Below are 8,854 nucleotides of genomic sequence, written 5' to 3'. Positions count from 1 at the left end.
TCTCTTGAAAGCTATATACGATTCAGTTGAGTATATTACTAAAAGTAGTTACCTAATACGCCTAATGCGTTTAGCCCGCTTTCTTGTAATATACGAAAAAAGAGAACCTCGCTTAGTAAAGCTCGATTCTAGCGATCTCATTGGTCATAATGATTTTGTAACTTCCTTGGCATTGTGGCCATAGCGCAAACCCTTGGGGTTTTCAACGAAATTATTCAAATTAGCTTATTTAAATGAATGTGACGATTGCATCATTTAGAATACTAAGGTGAAGAGCTAGAAGAGCTCTTCGAAAGGAAGTGGTAATATACAGGATTGTGGATCACGTGAGGACCTAGCCGATCCACTAATATGACAGGATCGTCACAATGAATAGGAATTGAATAAAAAGAAAAGAAAAGTAATAGTCATATATAAGAAGCTAAGGTCTTTCAAATGATATAATTTTTATAATACTAGCTTTAAAACTAAGGGTTTTCTAAAGGGTTGAAGTTTTAGTAGTATAGATATAGCTAGGGCTTATATAATTAATTGAAAGAGGGTTATATTGAATATAGCGGGCCTAATATTAATAAAAATCATTTTAATGCTATAGCTTTCGTAGTTCAATGGTATAATTAATGATCTGATGTAAAGTGACCTATTAAAATCTAAATAAAAATGAAAAATCTAAATAAAAATATAAACTCTAAATAAAAATAAGATAAACCGACTTCGCCTGTATGCTTTTAATAAGATTTCTTTTTTAGATTTTTATAATCATAAATATAATTATATAATACTTTCTTAAAAAGCAAGGGGTCCGGGGGCTCGCAGGCCCCTAGTATATATTGGGCTCAATATTTTGTTCGATAAATACGATATTAGGCTAATATTTCTAATATATTAGTCTAATATAAAAAAAGATCGATTCGAACGAGTCCTAAGCAATCGAAATAGATAATAAATGAGATGATCTCTTTATTCTCTAGAGTATTAGAGATGGGCTCCGTCGCTTAATAGGGATCTTATCAACCAATTAAACCATTGGATTTCTTGAATTTTATTTAATATTTATAATTCTTTAATATAAAGTTTAATTAATATTACTTCTATATTGAAATTTCGAGTATTTATATATACTAATTCTCAATCTTTGTTCTTTTTTGAAATTATAAAAAATCGAAATTTGAAATCAAGATTCTATATATAATAACGTAACTGAAAAACCATTAAAATATATATCTATTCAATAAAGCTTTATTATTCAAGGTTATCGCACGGACCACTTTCGGAGCCCATCTCTGGTACTCCACTTTATTAATAATCTACTTACCGTCTTCATATGGAAAATTCAAAAAAGCCTAGCAAGGATAGTTGATTTTAGGGTCAATTGGCTTGTACTTGAATAAGGTAAAACGCCTCAAAATAGGAATATTTGACAGATATACTAGGCATTTGAGGAATAATTCATTGAAACGACGAATAACCCTAAACTCCCGGTGCTTACCGCAACCCTAACCCACGATGAGCTTAGATTTTTTAATCCTTGGTAGGCTTTTTCGAATTGTTCAAATGAATACGGTACAGGAAAGCAAACCCTTTAACGTCCACCTTCCTTCTGCGGTACAGCTTCTGCGGTACAGCACGAAAAGATAAACACACTTTATACTTTATGCGAAGCGGTTTTTCCCGTTCCTGGACCCGTACGACGTTGTATGCGAAGGCTAGTGTAGAGAAGGAACTTCCATATATTAACCTTAAATTTTCCGAGGAGACTGGGCTCACCGTGGAAACAGGGTACGCCCTCACATTATCCTGGGGCTGCGAGTGATTGATACTTCAAGGGGTACTTATCACGTAAGTATGAAATCTGAATCTGCAGATGAATGATACAGATGAATGATTACAGATGAATGATACAATGATGATACAGATGAATGATACAGATGAATGATACAGATGAATGATACAGATGAATGATACAGATAAATGATACAGATGAATGTCAAGTACTGTATAAACTCAGTAGACTCGCAAGCTACCTAGCCGCATATAGCCTAGCATATTGCCGTTCCCTTCAGCCGGACTAAATGAAAATCTGACATTTTTTTCCACCTTGTATTTTTGTTACTCTGCTGAGTTTATACGGTATAGCCAGAATAGTCTCAAAGTCGGAGGGAGACTAGGACGCACCCTGTGCTGAGAACTGGCAGAAGCGGAGTGAGTGAGCCTGGCATATGACGTCTTACGGCTCTAGCCCTGGCCGTGTACTATCTTTTGTAGATACATACTCCGTAACAATAGACATGTTCTCTCGGACAGGGGCAGAATATATTCTATCACTGGCAGCAATCCACAAAACTTGACATCTCAAATTTAAAGATGGAGTTCACTAAAAGAGTGGAGAGCTCGGAAGTAAAATTCTAGATTACAAGCAGTTCTTCCCCATGAACATCTCGAGCCAGAGCACAGAGCTAGCTCGGTCATCCACTTCGTCTAACATCTCCATCCGCCATCAATGCTAATGTCAGCTCCTGAAATGTACATTGACTCATCACTTAACAGAAATGCGACCAACTGAGCAACATCCTTAGCTTCTCCGTCTCTCCCAGTGCAATTGGTGGGTAATTTGCAGTTCCAGGCTGCAGGTGAAGACCAATCGTGTTTTCCGCAGTCTTTAGCATTTGTGTTGAAATACGGCCCCTAAAGCTAGTCTTTAGAACACAAAAACGTCATGGCGGAGATAAGAAAGAGCACAGATCACTACGGACAAATCGCATTCACTCTAATTCCTCTCCCACCTACTTCCTTTGCTGCCGTTCTTGTGAGCCCGATGATCCCATGCTTAGCTGAAGAATAAGAGGCATTTTTTGCTGCTCCGGTTAATCCCCGAATTGAGGAAGCGTTCACGATTGAGCCGTTGTTAGCCATTACTTTCAGCTGAGCCTTTAAAACTGTTCATTGTCCCGGTCAAATTGACTCCCAAGACAAACTCCCACTCGTCCAAGTCTTGTTCGACGATGCCTTTCAGTCCAATCGACTTCGGAGCAACACCAGCCAGATTGGCTGAGCCATCTAGCTTCCGAAGTTGTGTATGGTCTTGTTAATCCATGCTTCCACCTCTTCAAACTTTCTTACATCGACCTTAGTGATAATCACGTCCACCTGGTACTCTGATTCCAACTGCGCTTGAAGTTCCTTCAATTTATCTTCTTGGACATCTGCAAGTGACAGTCTCGCTCCACGACTTGCAAGTAACTTTGCTGTTTCGAGGCCGATGCCGGAAGCTGAGCCTGTGAGAGCGATAACTTTGTTCGTAAATGGTTGAGAGGACATGATACCATAATATAGCGAGATGAGGAATCAGATTTCAGGAATATCTTACTTTAACTCAGGAAGATTGGGGATGTGGTGTTTTATATAAACTTTATTGACTAGCGACTGCAAATGCACAGGCAGACTTTTGTCTCCTCTCTAAACCACGCGATTTAAGTTCGATACCGCTGCATGGGTCCAGCAGGGTACAAGCAAACACACACAACAAATTTCGAAGGAAACTTTTTCTTCGAAATACGATCTGTTCGCGATCGATTAGATCATAATTATTAAACCAAATTGATTGCAATTGTTCTCCAGTGATTCTGACCAGTAGTTGTTGTGCTATTGTTGTCGGCACTTCGAACACGAAACATACACGAAAATTCGCGTAAAATTTTCTTACTCCGAATTATTAGAATAAGAACTAGATTTTTAATATGAGTTCTCTTAACAATCCATTAATACTTAGGGATACGGTTATGATGGAGGCTCCTTCTGAAGCCTCCATTATACCAAACACTTATTCTACTGTTGTTTTAGGTACCCCAATATCTTCAAGCCCTCTTTGCTTTCTGAAAACCCTCAATTCGAAATCTCTAGCCCTATCCTATCAACCAACCAGCCAGCCAGTTCTGGAAGAAGATTTGAAGAATTCAATCTACTTAGTGACCCCTTTATTACTCAAGATACAACCAATACTACCTATATATTCAATCAGAATAAGAAACGGGGCCCTACAATACCCCTTAGCAATCAGAACAAACAACCTAGAATCCAAAACAACCCAAACACACCCAAGGAAGCTATTTTGAAAGCTAGAGACCAGATTTAGTCACACAACAAATTTCGAAGGAAACTTTTTCTTTGAAATACAACCCGTTCGCGATCGATTTAGATCATAATTATTAAACCAAATTGATTGCAATTGCTTCCTAGTGATTCTGATTAATAATTGTTATGCTATTGTTGTTGATATTCTGAACACAAAATATATACAAAAATTCGTGTAAAATTTTCTCACTTCGAATTACTAGAATAAGAACTAGATCCTCAATATGAGTTCTCTTAACAATCCATTAACATTTAGGGATATGGTTATGATGGAGGCTCCTTCTGAAGTTTCTATTATATCAAACACTTATCCTACTATTGTCCTAGGTATCCCAATATCTTCAAGCCCTCCTCCACCTTCTAAAAACCCTCAATTCGAAATCTCTAGCCCTATCCTATCAACCAACCAGCCAGCCAGTTCTGGAAAAAGATTTGAAGAATTCAATCTACTTAGTGACCCCTTTATTACTCAAAATACAATCAATACTACCTATATATTCAATCAGAATAAGAAACGGGGCTCTACAATACCCCTTAACAATCAGAACAAACAACCTAGAATCCAAAACAACCCAAACACACCCAAGGAAGCTATTTTGAAAGCTAGAGACCTTATAGTGCTAGCTTCCTCTCTCTTCCAATCACACGAAGAACAATCCAAGCTCTTAGATCTCCTAGAGATCTTTAGAGAATATACTGAAAAGGGGAAGCTTACTACAGCTTCGAATATCATCACCTCTCAAATCACCTATTTGGAAACCGCTATACGCAAAATCGAATTACAAGCAAAAGCATTAGCTAAACCTCTTCTACTCATTACTACTACTACCACTACATTGAAACCAATATATACTGATATTTCAAAAAAAGGAGAATGGAATTTAGTCCCTAAAGGGAAAAACATTACATCTACTAATATAGAAAAGAAATCTAACCTCATCCAAAAACGAATTATCTTAATCAAGCCAGATTTTCCAAACCCTACCTCCTTTTCCCCTCTAATTATCGAAACAAAATAAATAAAGCCTTTCAAAAGATCAAAATCAAAGAGTTAATTATTATAACAATAACTATATCCTTTAATAATAATATTATTATTACAACAAATAATCCCTTTACATTATAATTCTTATTAAAGAAGAAAGCGATTTGGAGTAATATTATCAAATTCGAAAGAATCCAAAGGATCAAGAATAGTACAAAGTCATTATTCACAAAATCCCAATTAAAGAATTCTCAAATACAAAGGAATGGATCTTATACTCAACGAAATCAAAACCTTCAATTCAGACTTCAAGCCTATAGAAACCCCCTTTTGGCTTACATTGCTTCCAGAAGAGCCTATTAACAAGAGGGTGCTATTGTTATTACTTTTGCTATAAAATCAGAAGCAGAATTAGCTATTCGAAAGCGATTATATATTGCTGGAAGTAGTATAAGAGTAGAATAATTTTACAAATCAAAACCAACTATATAATATCAGAAATGTCAAGGATTTAGGCATCAGGATATCTATTATAAAGAAACCCTTTCTATAGATTATGTGGAGACAAGTATATTATATCAGTATACTTGTATATGGTATGTAATATCAGAAAAAAGTTCTGTTAACATTTAGAAGTAAAATACTCAAATTGCTAAGGGAATCATGCAGTAAATTCGAAAACATGCGAAATCTATCAGACTATTTAACAAAATCGAATACTACTCATTAATGAGTTATACTAATATTCGAATTCTTCAAATAAATCTTAATCGAAGTTCACAAGCTATAGAGAATGTTTTATAGCTTACAATAAAACTTAATATCGATTTTATTATAATTCAAGAATCTTGGATTATTAAAAACGAAATTGATTATTCAAATTCAAGATCTATTATATATTCCAATTTCATACAAATATTATTAAGACTCAATTCTAATTACCGGCTATATATATTACTATACATATCAAAAACTCTTTAAGCTATAATTAATCTAGCTTTCGATTCTCTAATAGATTCTGATATACAGATTTTCAATTGTTAAAATGGAAACAAAACCTTTCAAATCATCAATATATACAACGAAGCTGATCAAGCTAAAAAGAAAGGTTTCACAATCGAAAGGTGCTTGTATAATATATCTATCACACAAGAAACCATCCTTTTAGGCGACTTCAATACTTATCATTTATAATAGGATCCTTTTTCGAAGAAAAGCGGAAACGCTGATCAATTAGCTGAATGATTTGAAGATCAGAATCTCATTCTTTTAAACGAACCCGGAATCAGTACTTTCTATCGAACTAATCTCCTTAATCTAAGTATTCTTGATCTAATACTAACATCAGAGGGAATCTCTCCTCAAATTCACAATTGGCAAACACTTTCAGATACAGGATCTGATCATGCAGGAATACTATTCAAATTAAAGGAAAAGAAGTCTAAATATTTTAATACGGGATCGCTAGCTAGATACAAATACTAAGCTAGCGAATTGGGAAAAGTTCGAATCAATACTCAAATCGGAATCCTTATATTCCCCTATTCTGTCGAATTTAGAATTATCCTTCCAATCAAAGAGGATTCTTTAAACCTTTGAAAAACAAAGACAATCACTATCTAATTCTAGATCAAGCAGTAAGCGAACTTATTAGGATCATTCAAAAAGCAATAGAAAGGTGTATATCTAAAATTGTTCAATCAAAAGAACCAAATCATAATAGACATCTGAATTAAAAGATCTCCGAAAAGAGCTAAGAGAAGCAAAGTAAAGAATTAAATTAGTCTGGAGAATTATAGCTCTAAGAAGGATATCGAATCGCTAGAAACAAGTACTTTCAAGCTATTAAAATAGCAAAAAAGAATTATTGAAATAAGTTTCTAAAAAAAGGAGGATACAAAGACAATTTTCAAAACAATAGCCTATACTAAAGACTTTCAAGATCAAAGGATATCGGATATTGCAATAGAAAGCTCTTTCAAAGGAAAAATACTCTGCTTTCAGATCAACTCTGTTCCCACCCCCTCCTATTACTCCAAAACCACAATAGGAAGGGTATAAACAATTCAAGCAATGGGAATAGCCTAATCTTACTCAAATCGAATTAAGCAATGTCTGTTTAATCAAAATCCAAGGAAAAACCTCTGGTTCAAATGGAATTATTCAAAAAATCATTATAAAGGCTTACAAAGCAATCCCACAAACCTTTTTACTCTCTTTAATAAACTTATTAATCTAAAATATCACTCAAAATGTTGGAAACAAGCCACAGAAACTATTCTGAGAAAGCTTCCAAACCAGATTATTCCTTCCAAAGGCATATAGAATAATTACACTCTTAAATTGTCTAGGTAAAATAAGCAAAAGGATTCTAGCTTAATGATTAGGATATTTAGCGAAACCAATCCATCTTCTTTATAAAAATTAAATGGGAGGATGTTAAAAGAAATCAGTAATCGATACTGCACTTTTACTGATTACAGAAATTGAAAGAAACAAGCAAGCCAATAAAAAAACCTCAATATTATTTATAGATATAAAGGGAGCATTCGATTATGTTTTGAGAAATCGACTATTAGATATTTGTAAGAAGCTAAAACTACCCACAAATCTGATAGCCTGGATAGTCTTATTTCTTCAACAAAGATAATTAAAACTATCTTTTAATAATCAAATCGAATCTTCAAGCCAATTTCGACTGGAATACCATAAGGTAGCCGATTTCTCCAATTTCTCTCCTTATATATATCAAGGAGCTCTTTTTACCTAATTCATCAAGTTTCTTTTCTATATAGATAATATTGCTTTAATCACACATTCATCTATATGGAAAAAGAATATCAAACCTTAGAAAGAGTTACAAAACAAATCTATGAACTCAGTTCTAGAAATACAATCCAATTCGATTTGACAAAAACAGAACTAATACACTTTTCATCATCCAAATTGACGAAAAATATCCAATCACACTACCCAATTCGGAAATAATTGTACTCCAATCTCTCATTAGATGATTGGGAATATAATTCGACCCGAACCTCAAATTCGATCAACATATTAATATTCGAATCACACAAACAAAAGATGCCTTCCATCGAATAACTCGATTAGCTAATACCGAAAAGGGCCTTAATCCTAAAGCCCTTAGACAATTATATATAGTATATATAACCAGTATAACTGATTACAGATTAGTGATTTGATGGAAAGGTCAAACTCATTTCAAGAATATAATGCAATCGCTTCAAAACCTAGCTCTTCGAAAGATATTAGGAGTCTTCAAAACAGCCCCAATCCTTCCAATAGAAGTAGAAGTAGGCCTAAAACCCCCAAAAATTCGATTAGATTCAAATGTTAGGCAATACGCGTTCGTCTAGCTAAACTCTCACCAAACCATCCAATCAATATCGAAAAAGAAATATCAGCTCAATATCAAACCGATTTGGAAGTAATCTCTACTCCTCAAAGAAAACGATATAAATCAATCCAACTTGATAGAATTAGAGGATCAATAAATCAGGATCTCAATCCTATTTTATTTGAAAAGATTATTCACTTCAACTTCCCCCTATGGAAAAGGAAATTCCCTCAGAGTTAATATTAGCAATTCATCAAAAAAAGATACTACTATTCTTCACAATATCGTTTTCAATCACAAAGATAAGGATACTACCTACATTTATACTGATACTTTTTCTACTGAAAAAGGAATAGATATAAATATAGATATAATCACAA

This window comes from Botrytis sinoallii (assembly GCF_014898435.1).
Source record: "Botrytis sinoallii strain Bc 23 chromosome Unknown BSIN_002, whole genome shotgun sequence".
In the NCBI taxonomy this organism is placed as follows: Eukaryota; Fungi; Ascomycota; class Leotiomycetes; order Helotiales; family Sclerotiniaceae; genus Botrytis; species Botrytis sinoallii.
Note: the sequence above shows the minus strand (reverse complement) of the source record.